The sequence below is a fragment of the Dipodomys merriami genome, unplaced genomic scaffold (genome assembly GCF_024711535.1).
Source record: "Dipodomys merriami isolate MVZ:Mamm:240054 unplaced genomic scaffold, mDipMer1.0.p SCAF_7, whole genome shotgun sequence".
Classification (NCBI taxonomy): domain Eukaryota; kingdom Metazoa; phylum Chordata; class Mammalia; order Rodentia; family Heteromyidae; genus Dipodomys; species Dipodomys merriami.
In genome coordinates this window covers 17,276,917-17,298,551 of record NW_027206290.1, presented here as the reverse complement: position 1 = coordinate 17,298,551, position 21,635 = coordinate 17,276,917, and the positions used below count along the sequence as shown (strand labels likewise).

The following is a 21,635-nucleotide window of genomic DNA, read 5'->3' as shown; positions in this document are numbered from 1 at the left end:
AAATGTTCCTCTAATCCGTTCTCTCACTATCATTACTTTAGCTCAGGTCATCCATATCTCTGCCTGGATTATAGTAGAACCTGGGCTTCTTTCCACATAGCGAAAGACAAAGACTGGAGGCATTGTTTTGCCTGCGATGATGCCACAGTGCAGTCAGGGTGGAGTCCAGCCGCAGAAGTGGCATGTTCCTTTCCTCAGGTGACGCAGAAGTGGCACGCTCCTCCTTTCCTCTGCCCCACACCTGTACTGCATCGCCCATCTAGAATATGTTTTCCTCCTTTTTTTTTTCCTCTCTTTTTTCTTTGCCAGTCCTGGGGCTTGAACTCAGGGCCTGGACACTGTCTCCGAGCTTCTTTTGCTCAAGGGGAGCGCTCTACCACTTGAGCCACAGCGCCACTCCTTTTTCTGTGTATGTGGTACTGAGGAATCGAACCCAGGGCTTCACACACACTAGGCAAGCACTCTTACCACTAAGCACATTCCCAGCCCTTAAAATGCATTTTCCTGCCCACCCTGGTAAATAACCTCACCCCTTCATCATCCGGCATAAAAATCACCTCCTTCAGGAATTCTTCCCTCACAAAGAACAAATTATTCTTGCCTTTGTGCCCTACTCTCTATTATTTATCCCAATGGAGCTCTACACAGTGCTCTAACTTCCAAGTGGCAGTGAATGGCTCGGTGCACTGTAACATGACACGACTGGTGCCGGCAGGGTAAAGGACAGAAGGGAACACAAACTCATAGCTGGAGCTCGGCAAACGTCTACAGAATGGACCAGGCAGCGTGGCCATCAATTCTACTAGGATAACTGAGCCAGAAAAGTCCATCAGCACAGGTGAACCTGGCAGCTGGGGAGGGGAGCCTACAGGACTCTGAATGAGAAACAGAAAACATCACACCCACAAGGGCCTCCAGGAAGTATGTAAGTTGTCAGGTCACTAGCTGGGACTGTTACAATCAAACCCAGATAAATACCTAATAAACCCTGTTTAAAGCACGTAAGAAAAAGAATCCTAAGCTTATAGAGATTTTCATGTCTATGCAAGTTTTGGACTTCAGAACATTCTATTATAATTTCAACAGGCTTAGGGCAAGCTTAGTAGATCTCCAGTTAACTGAAGACTTACAATTGTCTCTTCTTATATCTACAAGGCATCTTAAGACTAACACTAAGTCACTAGTGGCTCACGCCTGTAATCTTAGCTATTCAGGAGGCTGAGACCTGAGGATCATGGTTCGAAGCCGGCCTGAACAGGAAAGTCTGTGAAACTCTTATCTCCAATTGCCCACCCAAAAGCCAGAAATGAAGCTGTGGCTCAAGTGTTAAAGCTGAAGCCTCGAGCAAAAACGCTAAGGGAGATCCCAGGCCCTGAGTTCAAGCCCCAGTACCAACACAAAGGGAAAGAAAAAAAAAAGATTGACTCAAAAGAAAAATAAAGTTATAGCCTATCATCTTTCATCTAGACGGGGTAGCATCTTCAGCTTATATTCATATCTTATCATGCAATACCTATTGTGGGGCCATAGTTCATTTCCCATGGTCATCTCAATTTATAATAAAAAGTCCTGTAATAAATACTGCACTTTGCACAGGCACTAAATATGTGCACACTTCATGAAAACAAGTGGTGTCTGAAGGAGGAATGAAATTCCAAGAACTAAAAGCAGACCAGACTAAAGCAGATCTGAAACAAATGAAGCTGAAACTAATGATGTTTCCCCCAATAACAGACATCAAGAATTAACAGATGTTCAAGAGTATGCACCTGTGTATTCCACCCTTACACCTCATAAACCAGACCAGGATTGCACATCATAAGTACATAAACACATATAGAGCATCGAAGATGAAAGAAGAGCCTTTGAAGTAAGATCACTCCCCTACAGAGAGGTCTGAATGTAAGCCAGGCATTGGTGGCTCATGCCTGTACTCTTAGCAACTCAAGAGGTTGAGATCTGAGGATAAGGGTTTCCAAGCCAGCCCTAGCAGTAAAGTCCCTGAGTTTTTTACTGTCCAATTAATCACAGAAAGTCAGAAATGGAGGTGTGGCTCAAGTGGTAGAGTGTCAGCCTTGAATAAAAAAGCTTAAGATTAGAGCCTAGTTCAAGCCCCAGTACTGAAAAGAAAAAGAAATACTAGGTTAATAAAAGTAAATTGTGGGCTGGGAAGGTGGCTCAGTGGCAGAGCACTTGCCTTGCATGCATGAGGCCCTGGGTTCGATTCCTCAGCACCACATAAAGAAAAAAGCCGGAAGTGGCACTGTGGCAAGTGGTAGAGCGTTAGCCTTGAGCTGAAGAGCTGAGGGACAGCGCCCAGGCCCAGAGTTTAGGCCCCACGACCGGACCCAAAATAAATAAATAAATAAATAAATAAATAAATAAAAGTAAATTGTTGTCAAATATGGTAATTACAAAATGTTTCCAGAAAAGTCAATATATTTCTAGTCAATATATTTGTAGGTATAAAGAGGTATACACACTTTCAATCCTCCTGCCTCAGCTTCCCAAGTGCTAGAATTACTACCATTATTGGAAATCTGAATATCTCAAATTAAAAATCCAAGTGATACAAGTAATCCTAGAAATCTTATTAAATAGAAAGTAAGTCTAGTAACAGGCAAAGATTTCTTAAAGGACTCAAATGCATAAACTGTAATGGCAAAAGGTGATGTGTTCAACAACTTTAAAAATTTCTGCTGTTGCAATTGAAAGACACTGCAAAATATTCACAGTAACTAAAAACAACAAAAGGCTAATTTACAGAATATACAAGGAACTCCATAAGAATTCCTCCAAGGAACTTCTTACAGGAAAAAGGGTAAGAATTGAGAACCAACAGAAAACAGTAGACTAAAGGTCCAAAGAGACAATTCATGGGAAAAGGGAAATTACATAAATGAAGAGTTCTGAACCTCAACAGTAATCAGAGAAAGGCAAAATTAAATTATGAGGTTCCATTAACATCTGTCCAGTGGGCAGCAGCCAGGAAATTTGTTCATAAAAAAGAAGTCATTAAGCAGTATTGGTGAAGATAAAAAACCTCATGATCAACCTGTACAACATACTTGATGTATACTGACATCCAGCAATATTGCCATATGCAACTATCACAAGAAACTCTCATGAAAACCAATAAATTCCATACCCCCAGGTGCCTTATCAAAAAGTAAACACATGTATATTACATGAAAGGCAGAACTATTTACACAACAACTTGATTTTTTCATGTTCCTTTCCCCTAATATCCACATGCGTTTAACTTACCCTTTGCTGAAAAGGTAGAAAAGACTACACACATTATGATCAGTTTTGTGGGGGGCTTTTTGGGGGGAGGGAAGTGTGGACAGAGGAGCTGGTACTGGGGCTTAAATTCTGGGCCTTGAACTCTTCCCTAGCTTTTCCCCTCAAGATAGGCACTCTACGACCTGAGCCACATTTCCACTTGCAGCATTTTGGTGGTTAACTAGATAGGAGCTTCTCAGATTTGTTTGTCTGGGATGGCTTTGAACCAAGATCCTCAGATCTCGGTCTCCTGAGTAGCCAGGATTATAGGGGTGAGCCACAGGACCTGGATAAAGCATACTTCTTTTCAGTTACATTGACAGGGAAAAGCAAGAGAAACAGGGAGGAAAATGACTCAAGGTTGAGGTTCGCACATAGCTAGATCTAAGTCTGGACCTCGGCTCTCTGACTTAGTCCTCAGTTAAATCTCTGCTTACTTTCTTTTTTGTTGTTGTTGTTTTATAGATAAAACAGGATCATCACCTACTCTGAACAATACAAAGAGAGTCTCAGAAGATCCATGTAAGTGCCTAGGAAATCTGAGATGTTATAGATAAACACAAAGTGATTTTTGGAACTTGGTGAAAGAAGGTTGCAGTGCCCAGCTTAGCCCATCCTAAGCAGAACACACTGCGCCGTCGCAATGACCAGGAAGACTCACTGAACATGAGCTTCCACCTTGCCTTTTCCCACTGAGAACACACTTCCACACACTCGCCACAGACTGCAAAGTGGAAGAAGAAGAAAGCTCTTTTAGCTTTCTGGTGGTGGCAGCAGTGGCTATGACAGTGTGAGTCTGTAATTGCGGTCACAATCCTGGCAAACACAAGCAAGGGAAGAAGCACTGTAGGAGAGATACTCTTAGAAGAAATCCTGTTATCCATGACTGAGTAACTGTAAAGACCTCAGAATCTACCATGAAAAACAGGCAGGGAACACGATGAGATCCAAAGTCAGGACTCTGGCACATCAATTTAATATAAAACAAAGAAGAAAAAAATTCCTCCTGTGAATATGTTATGTTATTTGAAACAAGATCTTCAAGTTGGGCTGGAACTTACTAGGAAACCTAGGCTGGACTTGAACTCTTGATCCTCTGTCTCTGGATAAAGGGAGTTACAGGCATGTTGCAAGCATGACCAGCTCCATTGGAAAATCTTTATAACCTGATGGAGAAACATTCTATTCTGTCTGTTTTATGTTAGCCTCTATTTACAACCTGTAGACTTTGGAGGAACAAGGAGAGATTTGTATACAGAACCCCTGCCCGACTACTTTACAAAATATATAAAAGGCTAAGGCAAGCATCAATGGCTCATGCCTGTAATCCTAGCTACTTTGGAGGCTGAGGTCTGAGGATTGTGGTTCAAAGTCAGCCTAGACAGGGAAGTCAAAGAAACTCTTATGGCTAATTAACCACCAAAAAGCCAGAAGGAGAGCTGCGACTTAAGTGGCAGAACAACAGCCTTGAGTGAAAAAGCTAGGAGACAGCACCCACGCCTCGAGTTCAAGCCCCAGTACCAGCATGCAGACATGTATACACACACATACACACATGCGGGCGTGCACACACACACATCATATACATAATTCATCTAGCTAAGTGACATTAAGTACCTTTGCCACAAAATGTGTGGAATCAACAGAGATAAAATGACTGTAAATGAGTAAAGATATTTGATATATTTTAGCCTTAAATAAAAGCTTCCCCACTGGTGAGTTAAGAACCACTGCTTTTCTGATAGAGAAGATCAGTTTTATTTTATCATATACATGAAGAAAAGATGGTTTTGAAAAAAAGATGAAAAATTTATCACACATTTATCTCCACTCCTAGACCTCTCTTGGCCATTAACTTCTCCTTGGCATTTCACATCAAAGCTAGTTTACCCTTTTGCTCTTCACTGGAAGAAACAATGGCTATGTAAGAAGCACTGTAACACACAGCACAGACAGAAATGGCAGTGTGTTGGGTACAAGGAAAAATACACGTATCATTTCGTTCCTCTTTTATTAAAAAAAAAAAAACACCATATTTTCTCTTTCCCTCCTTTCTTCTCTTCTCTTCCCCATGACATTCTGACACAGAATTATACAGGAGCATATTCATAGACCATTAATGACATGCTGGTTATTGGACAGAAAATAAGCATCCTAGCATTCCCCAGTGAAATTGTATCCCAAATTTTAATTTATATTCTTCAGAATGCAACATTAAATCCCTAAAGAGAGCCTCAATTTTAAGCATTGCAAAAAGATAAGAAAACAGAAACTGCCATGCAAGGGATATTTCAAAGATATGTATCATAAAATTATATATGACTGTCCACGCTTTTCTGTAATTGGTTATCCTCATCTGGGAGGGAAAGGAAAATAACTCACAGAAATGGGAGGAGGGAGTAATAGAGAGATACATATACAAGAAGATAACTTAGTTCCTGGGACATGAACTTCCTAAGAATAAACCAGAGGGGAGTTTATTGTTATATTAAAAAGTTATTAAAGTATGGTCTGGGAATGTGGCTTAGTGGTAGATTACTTGCCTAGCATGCATGAGGCCCTGGGTTCCATTCCTTCAGTACCATATAAGCAAAAAATAAATAATATTTTTTTTAAAAAAAGTTAAAGTATCTTCCTTGAAAAGAGACACTCTCACTAAGCCATGATGGAAGATACCTGTAATTTAAAACATGCTATTAGAATCCTGGTAGACAGTAAGTCATGTTCATGCAAACACAACCAAGTCTAGTTATACACAAAAGAGTGAATTCCAAACACATACACACACACACACACACACATACATACACAATAAAAAAAAATAAACTCTGAGCTCCAGGCCAAGTCTTCCTGGAGAGACATGGGCAAACACTTACCAGGGGGCATTCGAGCCTGCTGGCAAGCTCTCTTTCAGAATGGCAAAGGCCCACTCAAATGGGCACTGCTCTTTTCCTTAGGCAGCTACTTCCCAGATGACAGAGAAACAGAAGACCATGAAAGGACAGACCCATGTATAAGGGCCAGCATCTCCATTTATTAATTTGGCCTTTCGCAAGTCACATTGGACCAGCCTTAGTTATCTGTCTTCACAAACTGAAGTACAAGAATCCCATTTCCAGACTTACTAAACAAAAACAAGCCTGGCACAAGTGGCTCACGCCCATAATCCTAGCTCTCAGTAGCCTGAGATCTAAGATTCTTAGTTAAAAGCCAGCCAGGGCAGGAAAGCCAGTGATAATCTTATCTCCAATAAACCACTCAGAAAATGGTAAGTGGCACTGTGGCCCTATCCTTGAGCTGAAGAGCTGAGGGACAGCACTCAGGCCCAGAGTTCAAGCCCCACGACCAACCAACAAAAACAAGATGCAGGAAATGTGCTCTATAAATGCAAAATGACAATCGAGAGGCCAGCATTATTATCCCCGTTCTCAAACAGGGGACAGGTTTGGAGTGTCACAAAAACTACTGTACTAGACCTTAGGTCGGAGTGACAAATGCTGAAGAAAGTCCTAAAGCAAATTAATAAACCAGGACAAGATGTATAGAGCACATAAAAATAGACACAAGATACTATGGCTGTAGTAGTCTTATAAGAATCTCTCCTGGGGGCTGAAGGTAGAAGTTAGTGTAGAGTACTTGCCTAGCATAAAGGAGAGAGGGAGGGATTAAAGGAGGGAAAGAGGGATGGAGGGAAGAGGAAGCAAAAGGAGGGAAGAGGGAAAGAGTAAGGAGATTTCAAATAAGAAAGCACATCTTTGATGACTGGGTTCCATTCTTGTGATGTATTTGGCAAGAGAATCAGACATCTCAATTAAATTCCAACTTAAATCCCCATCAACCTATCTAAGGAAGGATAAGATGAATTGTTCAGAACACTTGGGCTACTTTTTGCTAATATAATTACACCAATTACCAATATTATCACAAAGCTCAAAGCCCCTACATTTTTAAGAGATTAAAGTTCTAAAGCAGAACAATGGGATCTTATCACTCCAATTGCCTCCATAGAGTTCACTCCAAAAAGAAGGAATTTATCAGCTTTCCAGAGTAGGAAAGATTTTCCTTTCAAAGCAAAATGAATCAAGTAGTAAGTACACCTCATTATAAGACAAATCACAGCTGCCCAAGCAGGTAAAGGACAGGAGTAGGTACAGAAAAAAGACCCTTCCTCTCTGCTCACTCCCTCACCCTGCTTGCTCCAGAGAGAGAGAGAAGTAAGGAAATGCATACTGCCCAAAAGAGAGAGAGAGAGAGAGAGAGAGAGAGAGAGAGAGAGTATGTGTATTCTACAGAGAAGTAAGGAAATGCATACTGCCCGAGAGAGAGAGAGAGAGAGAGAGAGAGAGAGAGAGAGAGAGAGTGTGTGTGTGTGTGTGTGTGTGTGTGTGTGTGTGTGTGTGTGTGTGTGTGTGTGTGTGTGTGTGTGTGTGTGTGTGTGTGTGTGTGTGTGTGTGTGTGTGTGTGTGTGTGTGTGTGTGTGTGTGTGTGTGTGTGTGTGTGTGTGTGTGTGTGTGTGTGTGTGTATTCTACTTCCTTCCCTCTCCCCCCAAACCAGCCTTTCACCAGGTAGATAAACAAAGGCCAGGCCTTTATTTGGGGAGAAGTCAATATGACTTAGTGTGCAGACAGCAGAGCAGCCAGGGACGGGAAGAAGCAAAAAAAAAAAAAAAAAAAAAGGTCTCTAGCATCAGCCACACTTCCTATCATTTTGTTCTTCTAGCATTCGAGATGGTGCAAGACCTGGATACAAAGTTACCATCCATCCATCTGCTGAAGTTGAGAAAAGCCACTCTCCATGTCCCTTTAGTGACAGATAACTTCACACACGGACAGGCCAGGGTCCTGCTCTGCAAGCACCCCAGACCAAACACCCCAGCACGCAGAGCCGGGCACCTGCGGTCCCCACCTTTACTGAGGGTATCTGCACCCCTCCTTGGTGATAGAAGAGCCAGGCGAGCCCCCCCCCCAGAGCTCGGCTGCACCCCATCCACTTCACCTACCCTGCGCAGCGCCCTCACACCAATCTCAACCATACCCCACGCTGCACCCCCCACAACTGAGCCCTGAGAATGAGGAACAAAGAGGTCCAGGCAGGGCAGGAGGAGGGGAGGGAGAGGAGCAAGGGGAGCGAAGGAAGCAGATGGGGAGGAGGACAGTTGGGGACCAGCAGAGCCCCAGAGCCCGGGCCAGTCGCACACCGGGCAGCAGCGCGTGGGGGACAGTGGCCGGGCCTGGAGACGGCACTGCGGATCGCCAGGGAGGGAGAGAAGGCCTGGGGCTCCTGCCCGGCCCGGCCCAGGGGGGTCCCCCATCCACCGCCCCCCGCCCCCGCCCCGCGCACCTGGGCCAGGCGGCTACCCGCGTCCTCAGGCGCTGGGACAGTCGGTGGCGTCGGCGACGGGCGGCTCCGCTCCAAGGCTGGAACCGCGGCGACTTCACTCCTCCATCCCGGGACCGGCGCGGGGCGGGCGGCCGTGCACTTCCTGTTGGAACACGGGGAGAGGGGCGACCAGCCCGGGTTGGCCAACCATGGCGGGAGGGGCGCGGAGCAGCCCTGAGGCCCCGCCGGGCGGGACCCAGGCTCCGAACTTGCACCACCCGGACAGGATGGGATCGCTTCCAGGGAACCAGCACCCTGGCACCCACCCGACCGCCTCCCGGACCGCCCGGGGGCTGCTGACGGCTCCGCCCCTCCGGGCTTCTCCCCGACTGCAGGGTACTTTCATCAGTGGGTATCGTGGGGACCCCAGGAGTCTGCCTTCCTTCTCCGCGGCTCCTCCCCTCCCCCCTCAGCCCCCTGGCAGGAATTACGGGGAGGGGGGGGGAACGGGAAAGATGTAAAGAGACCAGAGACTTCCAAGGGGAATGGAGGCTGGAATTATGCAAATCGCTAAGTGAGCAACCACATCCCCACATCCACTCCAGGTGGGAAATTACTTGTCTCGTGCCTGGCTGACTCAAGGGGGAAAGAGAGCGTATTAGCAACTGCTGTAGGCAGAACTGTCACCAACCAGGGGTGGGGCAGACACCCCGAGGAGCTACACGGTTTTCTGGGCTCCTCTGAGAGTCCCCCCTCAGCTCACCAACACTGACATACCTATCCCTCCTCCTCGAAACCCCCACCAAGCTCAGTCTTAAGGGTACATTGTCCCAGAAATAACAACCAAAAAAAAGCATGCATTTCTGTGTACACTAATCATACACAAGTTCCACAGTTCTAGGATCACGTTCATCTTTGCGGAATTCTGACTTAAGTTGAACGTCAAAGTGTTGTTGTTCTTTTTTTTAAGTAAACATTGGTTTTAGGACTGCCAGTTGGGGGCAGGGAAGGTGGCTCGGTGGTAGAGTGCTTGCCTTGCATGCATGAGGCCCTGGGTTCAATTCCTCACCACCACATAAGCAGAAAAAGCCGGAAGTGGTGCTGTGGCTCAAGTGGTAGAGTGCTAGCCTTGAGCTGAAGAGCTGAGGGACAGCTTCAGGCCCAGAGTTCAGGCCCCACGACCACCACCACCAACAACAAAAACACAAAAAAGACTGCCATTTGGTGGATACATGGGCCAACTCCTGGAGTTGGCATTTGTAAGCTGCCTGTCCCGACACCAGAAGTTATCAGGTAACAGACACCAAGAGGGTCATCTCCCAGCTACAAACAGCTGGGAAGCACAGAACATAGTGACTATTCTACACAAAAAGCTAAATGTTGACTGAAGTAGGAAGAAACTGAGACACAGGCAACTCCTGCTCAGTGCTAGAAAGCATATCATTTAAATCCCATATCCTTTAACATTTAACATTTCCCAACAGATTTGTTCAAAATCCTGTTCCCATATCTGAAAACGAGGAAACAGGGTCAGAGAAGCTAAGCAGCTGTCCCAATGTCTTAGCTAGAATGCGACCCAATGGAAAGTTAAGATACCCGTCTTTGCTAAGTAGAAAATCTGGGCCATTTCCTCCATGTGCTAAATTCCTAAAAACAATAGTGAGTTCTCAGGGAAAGTCAAGCCCAGAGGCCACCTGGGTTCCATGTCAGAACAATCCTGCATCATAATCCACCGGTGTTTATGGGCTACCCAGGCTCTTCATCATCCAACTAATTCCTCGTGTACTGTGATGGGGACACAATGCTCCTTCCATTATCTATTACTGGCTCTGTCAGCTTTTTCAGAATTACTTGGTGGCAAAAGTTCAAGAGGTTCCAGGGATAGCCACTCCGATGCCAAGGTACAAAGTCTGTCCAGATCAGAAGCCAATCCAGCTTGTATTTATTTACTAAATTCATTATTCTCTAATGGGGCTCTTTAAAGAAGGCAGATGTTGTCCACAAAATCAAAGGCCTGGTCTCAACCCTTAGTGAAAATGCTGGCGATTTCCCATTTCTCCATTTGCTTCATTATTTAGTCTGTGCTCAGTGGCAGTAACGTGTAGTTACTAGCGCCCAGACAGGCTAAGAAACAGAGCATGCATTAGCAGGCAATTTGGGGTCTAGGCAATGAGGATACCGGCACATACTTGTAGACAGAGTAAGTGAGTGACATGAGCTCACCTGCCCAACCCCTTACAGTGCATCCTCTAGAGAAGTACATACCAGACTTGCAACACACAGAGATCAATGCAAGGATAACAGCCTTCAAGTGTGACCGAGGCTGGGGAAGGGGCTCCATGCATCTGGCTGGAAAGAGCAGCCCCAAGAATCAGTGACATGCATCCCTACTTTTCAAAGACTCAGACTGATGAGGACTTATTAGTAATAAGAATCTTAACATCCTTTTTGATCTTACTCTGTCCACCAGCTACCTTCTCTCAGTCCCTGGCTTTCTTACTTTGGGCCTGTCCATTTCTCCTGTCTTGACAACGTTCCTTCACCCAAGTGACTACTTCTTCCCCACAAGGTGCCCAGCTTGAGAGAGGGAGCCCATAGGAAGGCATCCAGCTCAAAACTTTTCATTTGAAAAGCTTTGTCAATAATTACCACCTTCTAAAGGCATAATTCCATTTAGAAGTTATCTTTTTGGTATCCCTGCCTTCATTTCGGTTACTCATTATAACTTCAAGAGTCCAGAAGGATAATCTGTGACAAAATAAAAATTTAAAAAGCACCAGGTGCCAGTGTCTCAAGCCTGTAATCCTAGCTACTCAGGAGGCTGAGATCTGAGGATCACAGTTCAAAGCCAGCCAGGGCAGGAAAGGCCGTAAGACTCTTATCTCCAATAAACCACCAGAAAACCAGAAGTGGCGCTGTGGCTCAAGACGCTTGTCTTGAGCTGAAGAGCTGAGGGACAGCACCCAGGCCCAGAGTTCAGGCCCCATGACCCACCAAAAAAAAAAGGAAAGGCAAAGGAAAGCCAGGGGTGATGGCACATACCTGTAATCCTAGAAACTCAAAATACACTACCTCCACCCATCTCACCAAGGAAACCAGTGGTGGTCCAGTAATCCCAGCTGCACCACTAACCCAGGCCAGACAAAGACCCTATATGAAAAAGAATCTAAAGAAAGAAAGGCTGAGATTTGAGGACTGGGAAAGGAAGCAAAAGAAATGTGTTTAAATGACCTGGCCATCTTTGGGAATAGAGATTAGACTATGTAAAAAACCTTTCCTAGCTCTAGAAAATTCAATCAGCAGTGTAAAAGCAGCCAATATTAAATCATAGCTATTTTTCCCTAGTACTATGCTGAGTGAAAATTGTATGATACACAGTTTGTATTGTTTAACAGGTAACAAAATATATCTACACACAGGGGTGATACTCTGCCCCATCCTCACCCAGGGTCTGGGGTTCAGTATAACCCCATCTCCTGTTAGGCTCCCTGTAACTGAGATGCTTATTCATCAGAATAAGCAGCTAGTCTCCAGGTGCCTGAGACTTACACCTTTAATCCTAGCTACTCATGAGGCTGAGATCTGAGGATCTTTGTTCAAACCCAACCAAGACTCCTGGTGACTATTACAGAGCGAGCTTTACAAATAAGACAAGGAAAAAGGACCAGCTATGTGGTTCCTAAAGATGGGGTCTTTGGCTATTGCCTTCACTGCAGTCCACCCTGCCTGCCCTTACTTCAGGAATACCACACACACCCCGATTTTCTGGGAAGGTCTCTGGCCCTCAAGCTCACATTGTAAAGCGTCTGCAAAACCTGGTACATGCCATTCAAGGAAGCCTTTCTCAGAGAGAACTGGCATTTATCCACAAAGGGGTACTGGCCATCTTCAAGGAGCCAGAGAGTAGCATTTCATAAGGGGCTGCAAATCACCTTTTCAAAACATCTGTTTGCAAGATGCTTCCTTGAAGGCAGAATGTTCTGAGTTTAAGCGAACAAAAAGCAAAGCACTACTATTGAGGTGCTGGCACCTGACTTGGAAGACCCAGCCACAAGGCAGAAGCAGAGTCCTCTGCAGCCTTAGATTCCAAGCACAGCTCAAGAACCAACTCACCCTGTATGGAACTACTAGTTCCACAGGACACTGTGGCCCCAGGCCCTGCCCCACTGAGCTCCAGAACCATCAGGGAGGAGTGATTAGCACCCCCCTCACAGCAGAAGTGAGGCATTCACAGATGTTATTTTCACAATGCAGTGGGTAATGGAGCTCAATCTCACCCAGGGTCTGTACTTCCTCCTTTAATTGGGCAGAAATGAGTGGGTGTGTTCTGGCTGCGGATTTATTATTTTGTGCTACATATCTTTTACTCAGAAAAATTTCTTCACTCTGAACACATCTTTTGCCAGTCATTGGTGGCTCATACCTGTAATCTTAGCTATTCCAGAGGCTGAGATTCTGAGGATCATAGTTCAAAGCCAGCCTGTGCAGGAAAATCTATGAGATTCTTTTCTCCAATTAACCACAAAAAAGCCAGAAGTAGGGCTGTAGCTCCAGTGGTAGAGTGCCAGCCTTGAGCAATAAAGCTAAGGAACAGTGTCCAGGCCAATTCAAACCCTAGTACTAGAACAAAATGAAACACATCTTGTAATGGCCTCTCTCATGCTATCTCACTGCTTAACCACAGCTGGGTGAAATATACACCCATATTTTGGAACTGGCCAACTGATACATGTTAAGCAGATATATGTTTGTAAGGTGAACCACACTGGCTAATTTTGTGCGCATAATAAAGAAAGTAAGACTCCAGGTACCAGAGGCTTACACCTGTAATCCTAGTTCTTAGGAGGTTGAGATCTGAGGATCGAGATTCAAAGCTAGCCTGGCCAGGAAAGTCCATGAGACTCTTATCTCCAATTAACCACTAAAAAGCTGGAAGTAGAGCTGGCTCAAGTGGAAGAGCACCAGCCTTGTTTGATAAAGCAAAAACAGCAAGGCCCTGAGTTCTGAGTTACTTTCTGAGTTACTTTTAAATACAGACTTAGTACTATTCCTAGTAGCTTTTTTCTTCCTCTGGCTGCTAAATGTATCTAGTGTTTTTTCCCCCCTAGGCTGAGTAATTACCATGTAGTTCTTCTCCTAGCCACAGAGTGTCAGTTGATTTAGCCATCCTAAATTCATGGAATACTGTATCAAAAAAAAAAAAATGTGGATCAAGAAATGCTTATCACTTTTTCGTGGATTAGTTTATTTACTGCTGACAACATCCTAGATATTTTACAGCGTTACAGATTAGAAAATAGACACAGAGATGTTAAGTGAGTTAAGTGATTGGCCCAAAGTCACTGCTAGTAAAGCCCACAGTACCTAGCCACACACTGTTTACTTTCGTTTTGGTTGTTTTTTTTTCTGGGTCCCACACTAGGGCTAGAACCTGGTCCTGCTGTCACTTTTACTCATTGGCTAACTCACTACCAACTGAGCCATGCCTCTAACCCTACACACTGCCTACTTTTTAACAACCCATTACTAACAGAACACCTGTATGTGAGGGCTGTTCTCCCTAGTTAATGGGGTATAGTGCCATAGATACAGCAGAAGGAAAGGAGTCCCGTAAAAGGCTCAGAGATTTTCCTGTTTGTATTAACGATGTAACTACTGGCTACAGAGGCTCTAGAAAGAAATCTGGAGGTCAGCTGCTGAATAAATGAATAACAGAATAGAAAGATATATGCAGAATGGAAAAACCAGAGAGACGGAGCTTTTCCTATGCCTTGACCAGAAGCCTAGCTTTCCAGGCCACAAGATGGCCCAGCTAGTAAACTACTGGATTAGGAGCAGAAAGAATGCAATGAATTCATGTACTTTGATCTTGTAAAGCAGTTGATACAGTGTTCCATGAATTCAGGATGGCTAAATCAACTGACACTCTGTGGCTAGGAGAAGAACCACATGGCAATTACTCAGCGAGGAAAAAAAAAATCACTAGATACATTTAGCAGCCAGAGGAAGAAAAAAAAGCCACTAGGAATAGTACTAAGTCTGTATTCAAAAGTAACTCAGAAATTATTCACACCGTTATAATCAAATTTGCACATGACATCAATTCAGGAGGTATGGAAAGGATAAATGATGGCAAGCCCATGGACTAAGTTAAATTTACAGAGAACTGAAGGAAAATAAGAAATAGTATTTTTGTGTTCTCTTTAATTTGCACAAAGGGCAGAGAATACCCAAAATTAACCACCTCTACACTTGAAGTAATAAACTGAACTAACAAAAAGCAAATTGGTGGCTTACACTGTAATCCTAGCTACTCAAGAGGCTGAGATCTGAGAACCAAGGTTCACAGCCAACCAGACAGGAAGTCCATGAAACTCTCATCTCCAATTAACCACCAAAAAGCCAGAAGTGGAGCTGTGGCTAAAGTGGTAGAGTGCTTGCCTTGAGCATAAAGATTAAGGGACAGAGCCCAGGCCCTGAGTTCAAGCCCAAGTAGTGATTAAAAAAGAAAAATTGGGTATATTTAAAACATTCAGATAGGGGCTGGAAGGGTGGTTCAGTGGTACAGTGCTTGCCTTGCATGCATGAGGCCCTGGGTTTGATTCCTCAGCACCACATAAGCAGAAAAAGCCAGAAGTGGCTCTATGGCTCAAGTGGTAGAGCGCTAGCCTTGAGCTGAAGACCTGAGGGACAAGGCCCAGGCCCAGAGTTCAGGCCCCATGACTGACAAAAAAAAAAAAAAAAGACAATGCTCGAGAAGAAATGTACTCATTGCCTTACTCATATAATTGTAACCCTTCTGTACAGCCCCTATACAATAAAATTTTAAAAAACAAACAAACATTAGGATCTAAGATTTGAACTTCACAAACCATAACCCAATTATTCCATATTCTGTCAGTAAAGTTCTGTGGGAAATATCCCTTTCAAGAAAAAAAAATGAAGACTTGGTTAGCAAAACCCAAAGACAAAAGTTTCAAAGACTGAACTGAGGAGATATAATGACAAAGTCAGTTGTGTATGTATAATCTGGCCCCATGATAAATATCACACACACATACACACACACATGCACACAAGCACGCATACACAAAGGTCATGAGAATGGTTTGCAAATGCATGGTAGGGTAAAGGAACAGCTGAAAGGGAGGGGGGGGAAGCTAAAACTTGGACTAACGTTATTTTCCTAAGCACAAATTATCATTTCTAATTTCTTTAATGTTGAGAACTGGCTTTTCCCTTGATAGAACTGTTTATCTTCCCAGCAAAAATTATACTTTATTAGCAGTTGGGAGCAAGAGAAGTCTGTAACATTTGACTAAAGTAGTCTCCGTTTACAGGCTGGGTCCTAGGAAATGTGCCCACCAGCAAGTGAACACCAGCCAGATGTTAACTGGAGATAGGAGTCTCCCAGACTTTCCTGTCTAGACTGGCTTTGAACCTTGATCCTCAGACCTCAGCCTCCTGAGTAGCTAGGATTATAGGCATGAGCCACCTGACCTAACATTTCTTTCTGGGACAAAAACATGTTTCTAGAAAACATAAAGCCCAGGGAGAAAAATGGGACACTAATTCAAACTGCTCCAGGCACCCATGTTCCTCTCAACCACAATTTGTACAGTCTTTTTTTTTTGGGGGGGGGAGGTGTTGAGGGGCTTGAACTCTGGGCCTGGGTGCTTTCCCTCAGCTCTTCAGCTCAAGGCAAGTTCTCTACCTCTTGAGCCATAGGGCCACTTCTGCTTTTCTGGTAGTTTACTGAAGATAAGAGTCTCATGGACTTTCCTGCCCAGGCTGGCTTTGAACCTTGATCCTCAGATCTCAGCCTCCTTGAGTAGCCAGGATTACAGGCATGAGCCATGGCTGCCCGTCTGTACAGTCATTTTTAAAGGAAAAGCTTTCAATCTTTGGGAAGGAATTCTGGTCAGGTATAGTTACAGCAGTAGTGGCAGCAGTAGCTACATTTGACTGTTAAATACATGCAAGGAACTCTCGTCTACTGCATTTCACATAAATTATCCTCACCACTAACTCTAGCAGGTTAATTCTGTTCTCTCTGCATCTTAGCCAGTTAAGCCATGGTCTTGTGCCTAACCAGTGGCCAAGCAGAATTAAAACTCCAGGCAGCACACTCCACAGCTCATGGTCTGTGCATCTTAAGGAAAACAGACAGTCAATAAACTCTGCATCTTCCATTTCCTCCTAAGTAAACAAAGAAGGAAAGACAGCACAATAACCAGAGCCGTTTGACACTCTATGGAGGAATGAGAAATCACATGTGAAAAACTTCTGCCAATTACTGTTTATTTACAGGGAAGGAAAAGCAAACCATAAAACCCAAATAGACCGACCTTTTTCCAAGGCTTGCTGACCAATCTCCTCTCCTGGTTTAGAAATCCTCCATACAATGCACAGGGAGCTGTGACTCACTCCTGTATCCTAGCTATTCAGGAGGCTGAGATCTGAGGTCTGTCTCCACTGAACCAACAAAAAAAAATCCAGAAGTGAAGGTGTGGCTCAAATGGTAATGTCAATCTTGAGCAAAACAGCTCAGGGACTGCCCCCCCATCCCTTACTCTGACACCACTGGTACACAAATGTGTTATTTCCTTTTGTGTCTGCTTCAGCTTTCCCCTTCTTTTTCCTGTCACCATCTTTCTCTTCATTCAAGGCCCTGCTCAGTATTCCTGGTCTTTTTCTTTTTATTCTTTCTTCTTTCTCTTTCTTTCTTTCTTTCTTTCTTTCTTTCTTTCTTTCTTTCTTTCTTTCTTTCTTTCTTTCGTGTGTGTGTGTGTGTGTGTGTGTGCGCGCGCGTGCGCGCGCGCGCACGTACCAGTACTAGAGTTTAAACTCAGGGCCTGGGCACCATCCCTTAGCTTTTTTGATTAAGGTGAGCATTCTACCTCTTGAGACACAGCTCCACTTCAGCTTTTTGGATGGTTAATTGGAGATACAAGTTTCATAGAATTGCTCAGGGTGGCTTTGAACCACAATCCTCAGATCTCAGCCTCCTGCATAGCTAGGCATGAACCACTAGCACCCAGCTATCCTTGGTCTTTGTAGTCAAGCTCAATCTCTCTGAGAATATGATCCAAAAGCGTGGCTCAGATGCTAGACTGCACTAAACTATGTCACATGCCAGGTGTTCCCACAATGCAGAGCTGTATCTACTCACCTGTCTCTGTGTCCAGTCTCTCTTTCCCTCCCCTCTTTCTTTTGTGCTGATGCTAGGGCTTGAACTCAGGGCCTGGGCACTATCCCTTACCTTTTTCACGCAAAGCTGGCACTCTATCGCAACTCTACTTGCATCTTTTGGATGGTTAATTAGGGTAAGAGTCTCGTGGATTTTTTCTGCCTAAGCAGGCTTTGAACTGTGATCCTTATACTTCAGAATTTTAGTTAGCTAGGATTACAACAGGGCTGAGCCACTGGTCCCTGGCTCATCTTTCATATTGTATATGAGAGGTGACAGGTTCAAAGCCTGGTTCTACCAGGCACTAACTAGCACCGTGACTGACACTGGACAATTTAACACAACCTTTAACTCTAACCTTTGGAATGGTACATGACTGGACACCATCTAAAATGAACTAACATGATCGCTGTTATTATTATTTCTAATTAACTTTCTACTAGAGTGCACTGTAGAGTAAATGTTTAAAATGTGCTTGTTTCCTCCCAGAGAAAATGGATTTGCTCTCAAAGTAATAAATAGTGACTTCTTAAAGCCCTTTCTCCTGACTCAATTTTGTTCTGCTAGGAAGGACATTTTATAAGATTTTTATTAAGAACCCATCTCTTCCTTTCCCTCCCTTCCTTCAAAAATCAATGTACAAAATTCTAAGGAACAAGCCCGGTCGGCATCCCCTCCCACTCCAGCCTGGCTTTTCCCCTTGCCTGCAGCCAGTGGCGCAGCCCAGAGAATTGCCTGCTTCACCCTTACAACAAACAGCACTTTGTCAAGAGACTGGAGGCCAGCCCAAAGGAGGAGGGGGAAAAAACAAGGGGCCAGAAATGGGGTTCACACCCACACCAGGGTCGAAGCTGTAACTCAGGTAAGCAGAGGAAAGAATGGAGTTCCCAGCCCTTCCCCTCCCACCCAGGGAAACGCATTCCAAGACTCACAAAGGACATTTTGTCAGCTCAGTGCCCAATACATGTGCCTTCTGTTTTAACAAAAAAAAATTGTTATATGTAATAATAGCTCCACCACCAGGCACTGGTGGCTCACACCTGTAATCCCAGCTACTCAGGAGCCTGAAATCTGAAGATTGTGGTTCAAAGCCAGCCAGGACCAAAAAAAAAAAAAGTCTACAAGACTCCAAATAATCTTCAAAAGGCTATAAGTGGAGCTGTAGCTCAAGTGGTAGAGCAGAGTGCTAGTCCAGTGAAAAAGCTAAGGAACAGTGCCTAGGGCCTGAGTTTCAGCCCCAGAAATAGTACACACGCCAAAATAATAATGTAATAACTCATTTTCATCAAACCAATCATATAGCCAAAATTATTATCCCCTCCCCCATGTACAGGAAAGGAACCCCAAGACCAAGATCACACCAGGCTGGAAGAGAAATGCTGGGACCAGCTCACAGCCTCCTATTTGCAAAAGGCAATTTCAACAATGCTCTTGGAAGCTCACCAAATTTACCTGTGAAGGCAAAGGTAAAAAAGGCAAGTTTTGTGCTCTGGAAACTAATCCCAATGCCCATGGATGAAGGCTGCCAGAGCCATAAGGCTTCTCTCTGTCCTGCATCAAGCTGGTGCAGTATCTCAGGATAGCATTCCAACTGATCCAAGATGGAGACTGCCACCAAGGTATCATCTGGTTATCCCTTCAGGGAGGAGATATGAAAGAAAGTGTGTGACTTTCCTTTTTTCATTCACACTCTGATGCTAACTTCAAGACAAAGTGACATGGAAAACACAAGAAATTTCTAAAGCCAATCTGTGATTATTGCAAGAGTATCTGGATCCAGAAGCTTATGATCCAGTCACAGCTCTGCCACTTTAAGGACCAAACTATGTGACCTTGAATTACTTAGTGGTTCACAGGGATGAGAGAGCTAGCTTTGGTTTCCTCTGCTACAAACCAGGACTGTTTGGAGTCAATGAGCTAATACAGACACCAAGTGCTCCAAACCAGGGCTGGACACAGGGCGTACCCGGTAAGCTTTTCCTCTAACCGTTTCCAGACAGGCACTAGAACTGGGCTCTTCTTCTTCTTCTTCTTCTTCTTAAACTACACTTTATGAGAAAGTAAAAGACACCTTGTGTAACATTTTAATCCATAATGCTGGTACAAAGATTATCTGCAAGTTTCACTTCCTGAGAGGATCTTCCAAACAGTTCATCTATGGATTATAGTCCACGTGGTGGAATTTAAAGAATTTTCTTCTTCCTAACAGCAGTGGAAGGAAACCTGCACCCATTCTCTCAGCACAACGCTGGTTCCCATGACTGGGACAAAAAAAAAAAGAATCCTCACCAGGCACTAGTTGGTGGCTCAGACCCATAATCCTCACTACTCAGGAGGCTAAGATCTAGAGGACTGCAGGGTGAATCCAGTCCTAGCAATTAAGTTCATCAATGAAGCTTCATCTCCAGTTAACCAGCAAAATGCTGGTCTAGAAGTATGACAGCACCAGATGTGAACAAGAAAGTCAAACGGGAGCTCAAAAAACAAAGAAAGAAGGAAAGAAAGAGAGGGAAGGAGGGATGGAAAAAAGGAAAGAGAAAGAAAGAAAGAAAGAAAGAAAGAAAGAAAGAAAGAAAGAAAGAAAGAAAGAAAGGAAGGAAGGAAGGAAGGAAGGAAGGAAGGAAGGAGAAAAGAAAAGAAAGAGAGAGAGGGAAAGAAAGACAGACAAACAAGAAGACAGACAGGAAGGAAGGAAGAATGAATGATACTACACTAAACAAGCTAACAAATGTGGGGCGCCCCTTTAAATGCATTTAGAGTAAACATCACTGAAGTATTTGTATTTAAACCTGTTGAAAAGATACCGTTCATTTCACACAGTGCTAACAGTATCAACGAATCCAAAAATGTTCTTCCTCAGAAAACACTTTTGCCTTTCTAGAACCCAAGCACCCAGTACACGAGATGACTGAGAAAGAGAAAACATTCCATCCTCAGGCTACGATTTGACCCCAGTGGTAGAGATCATGAAGACACTGGCGCTATGTTCAAAGTGGGCACACGGGCGAGTTACACTTCAACCACGTTTGCTCTTCCACTAGAGCAGATTAAAACCAGAGCACAGGAGCACCAGCTGGGTAAAACATGGGTCTGAAGTTGCTTCCTGAGCAGCAGAGGGAGGTTAAAAACCCTGGGACGCTGTTCTCTAAGCTGTGTACCCCACAGAAGCAACCCTGCTGCCAGCACAGCACACATGGGAGCAGGAGCTGGTCTAAGAGGCACTGTGTCCACCAGCCCTTCCCCCAGCAAAGCAAGCGGCTGTGCCAGGCCGTCTTGCCCTACGGGCTATACTTTAGGATGCTCAGCATTGTGGGTTACCTGCTACCATTTACTGGTTGTTCTGTGCACCCTGTTCCTCCTTCTATATTCTCATTTCTGAAAAATCCTTTTTCTTCTCATTTTTGTCTGCAAGACCATAACAAGAGCTAATTTGAATGCACCAGGAATGGCCCCTCCTACTTAGCTGGTTCAAGACTGTGAACTGCAGTTACTGTAAAGTTGACTCATGTTTCCTTCATTGTGTAAAAGGTCCCCATTTCTCTCTTCCTTCCACACAGCCCCCAAATCGACTTCAAGACAGGAGGAGCAGGAGCCTATCTTCTTCCCTTGCCTTCCCAGGTCTACTAGCTCCTGCCCCTCCCCACACCTCCTGCCAATCTCCTCCTCTTACCTATTTCTCCATGAATCTACTGGTCCCTGCGCAGGCCAGGCTCTTCACACACATGTGCAGTACCCCAGATTTAAAGGTCAGAAGTTAATATTGCACGTGGGAGGGTTTGTTTTGTTTCATTCTGTTTGTTGGGAGCAGGGGACACAAAACTATCCCAAGCTCTAGGTAGA

At 44.4% G+C, this 21,635-nt stretch overlaps 1 protein-coding gene across 3 annotated transcripts in view; it reads right to left on the bottom strand.

Moving 5' to 3' along the window:
• Lrrc8d (leucine rich repeat containing 8 VRAC subunit D) overlaps window positions 1-21,635 on the bottom strand; it is a 93,280-nt gene that overhangs the window by 63,078 nt on the left and 8,567 nt on the right. For 2 of the 3 annotated variants that reach the window (XM_070007613.1, XM_070007612.1), the window contains exon 2: window positions 8,627-8,768. The exons of the other annotated variant lie outside the window; for it this stretch is intronic. The gene's annotated coding sequence lies outside the window, so the exon portion shown is untranslated. The remainder of the gene's footprint in view (window positions 1-8,626; window positions 8,769-21,635) is intronic. 3 annotated transcript variants of the gene reach the window in all.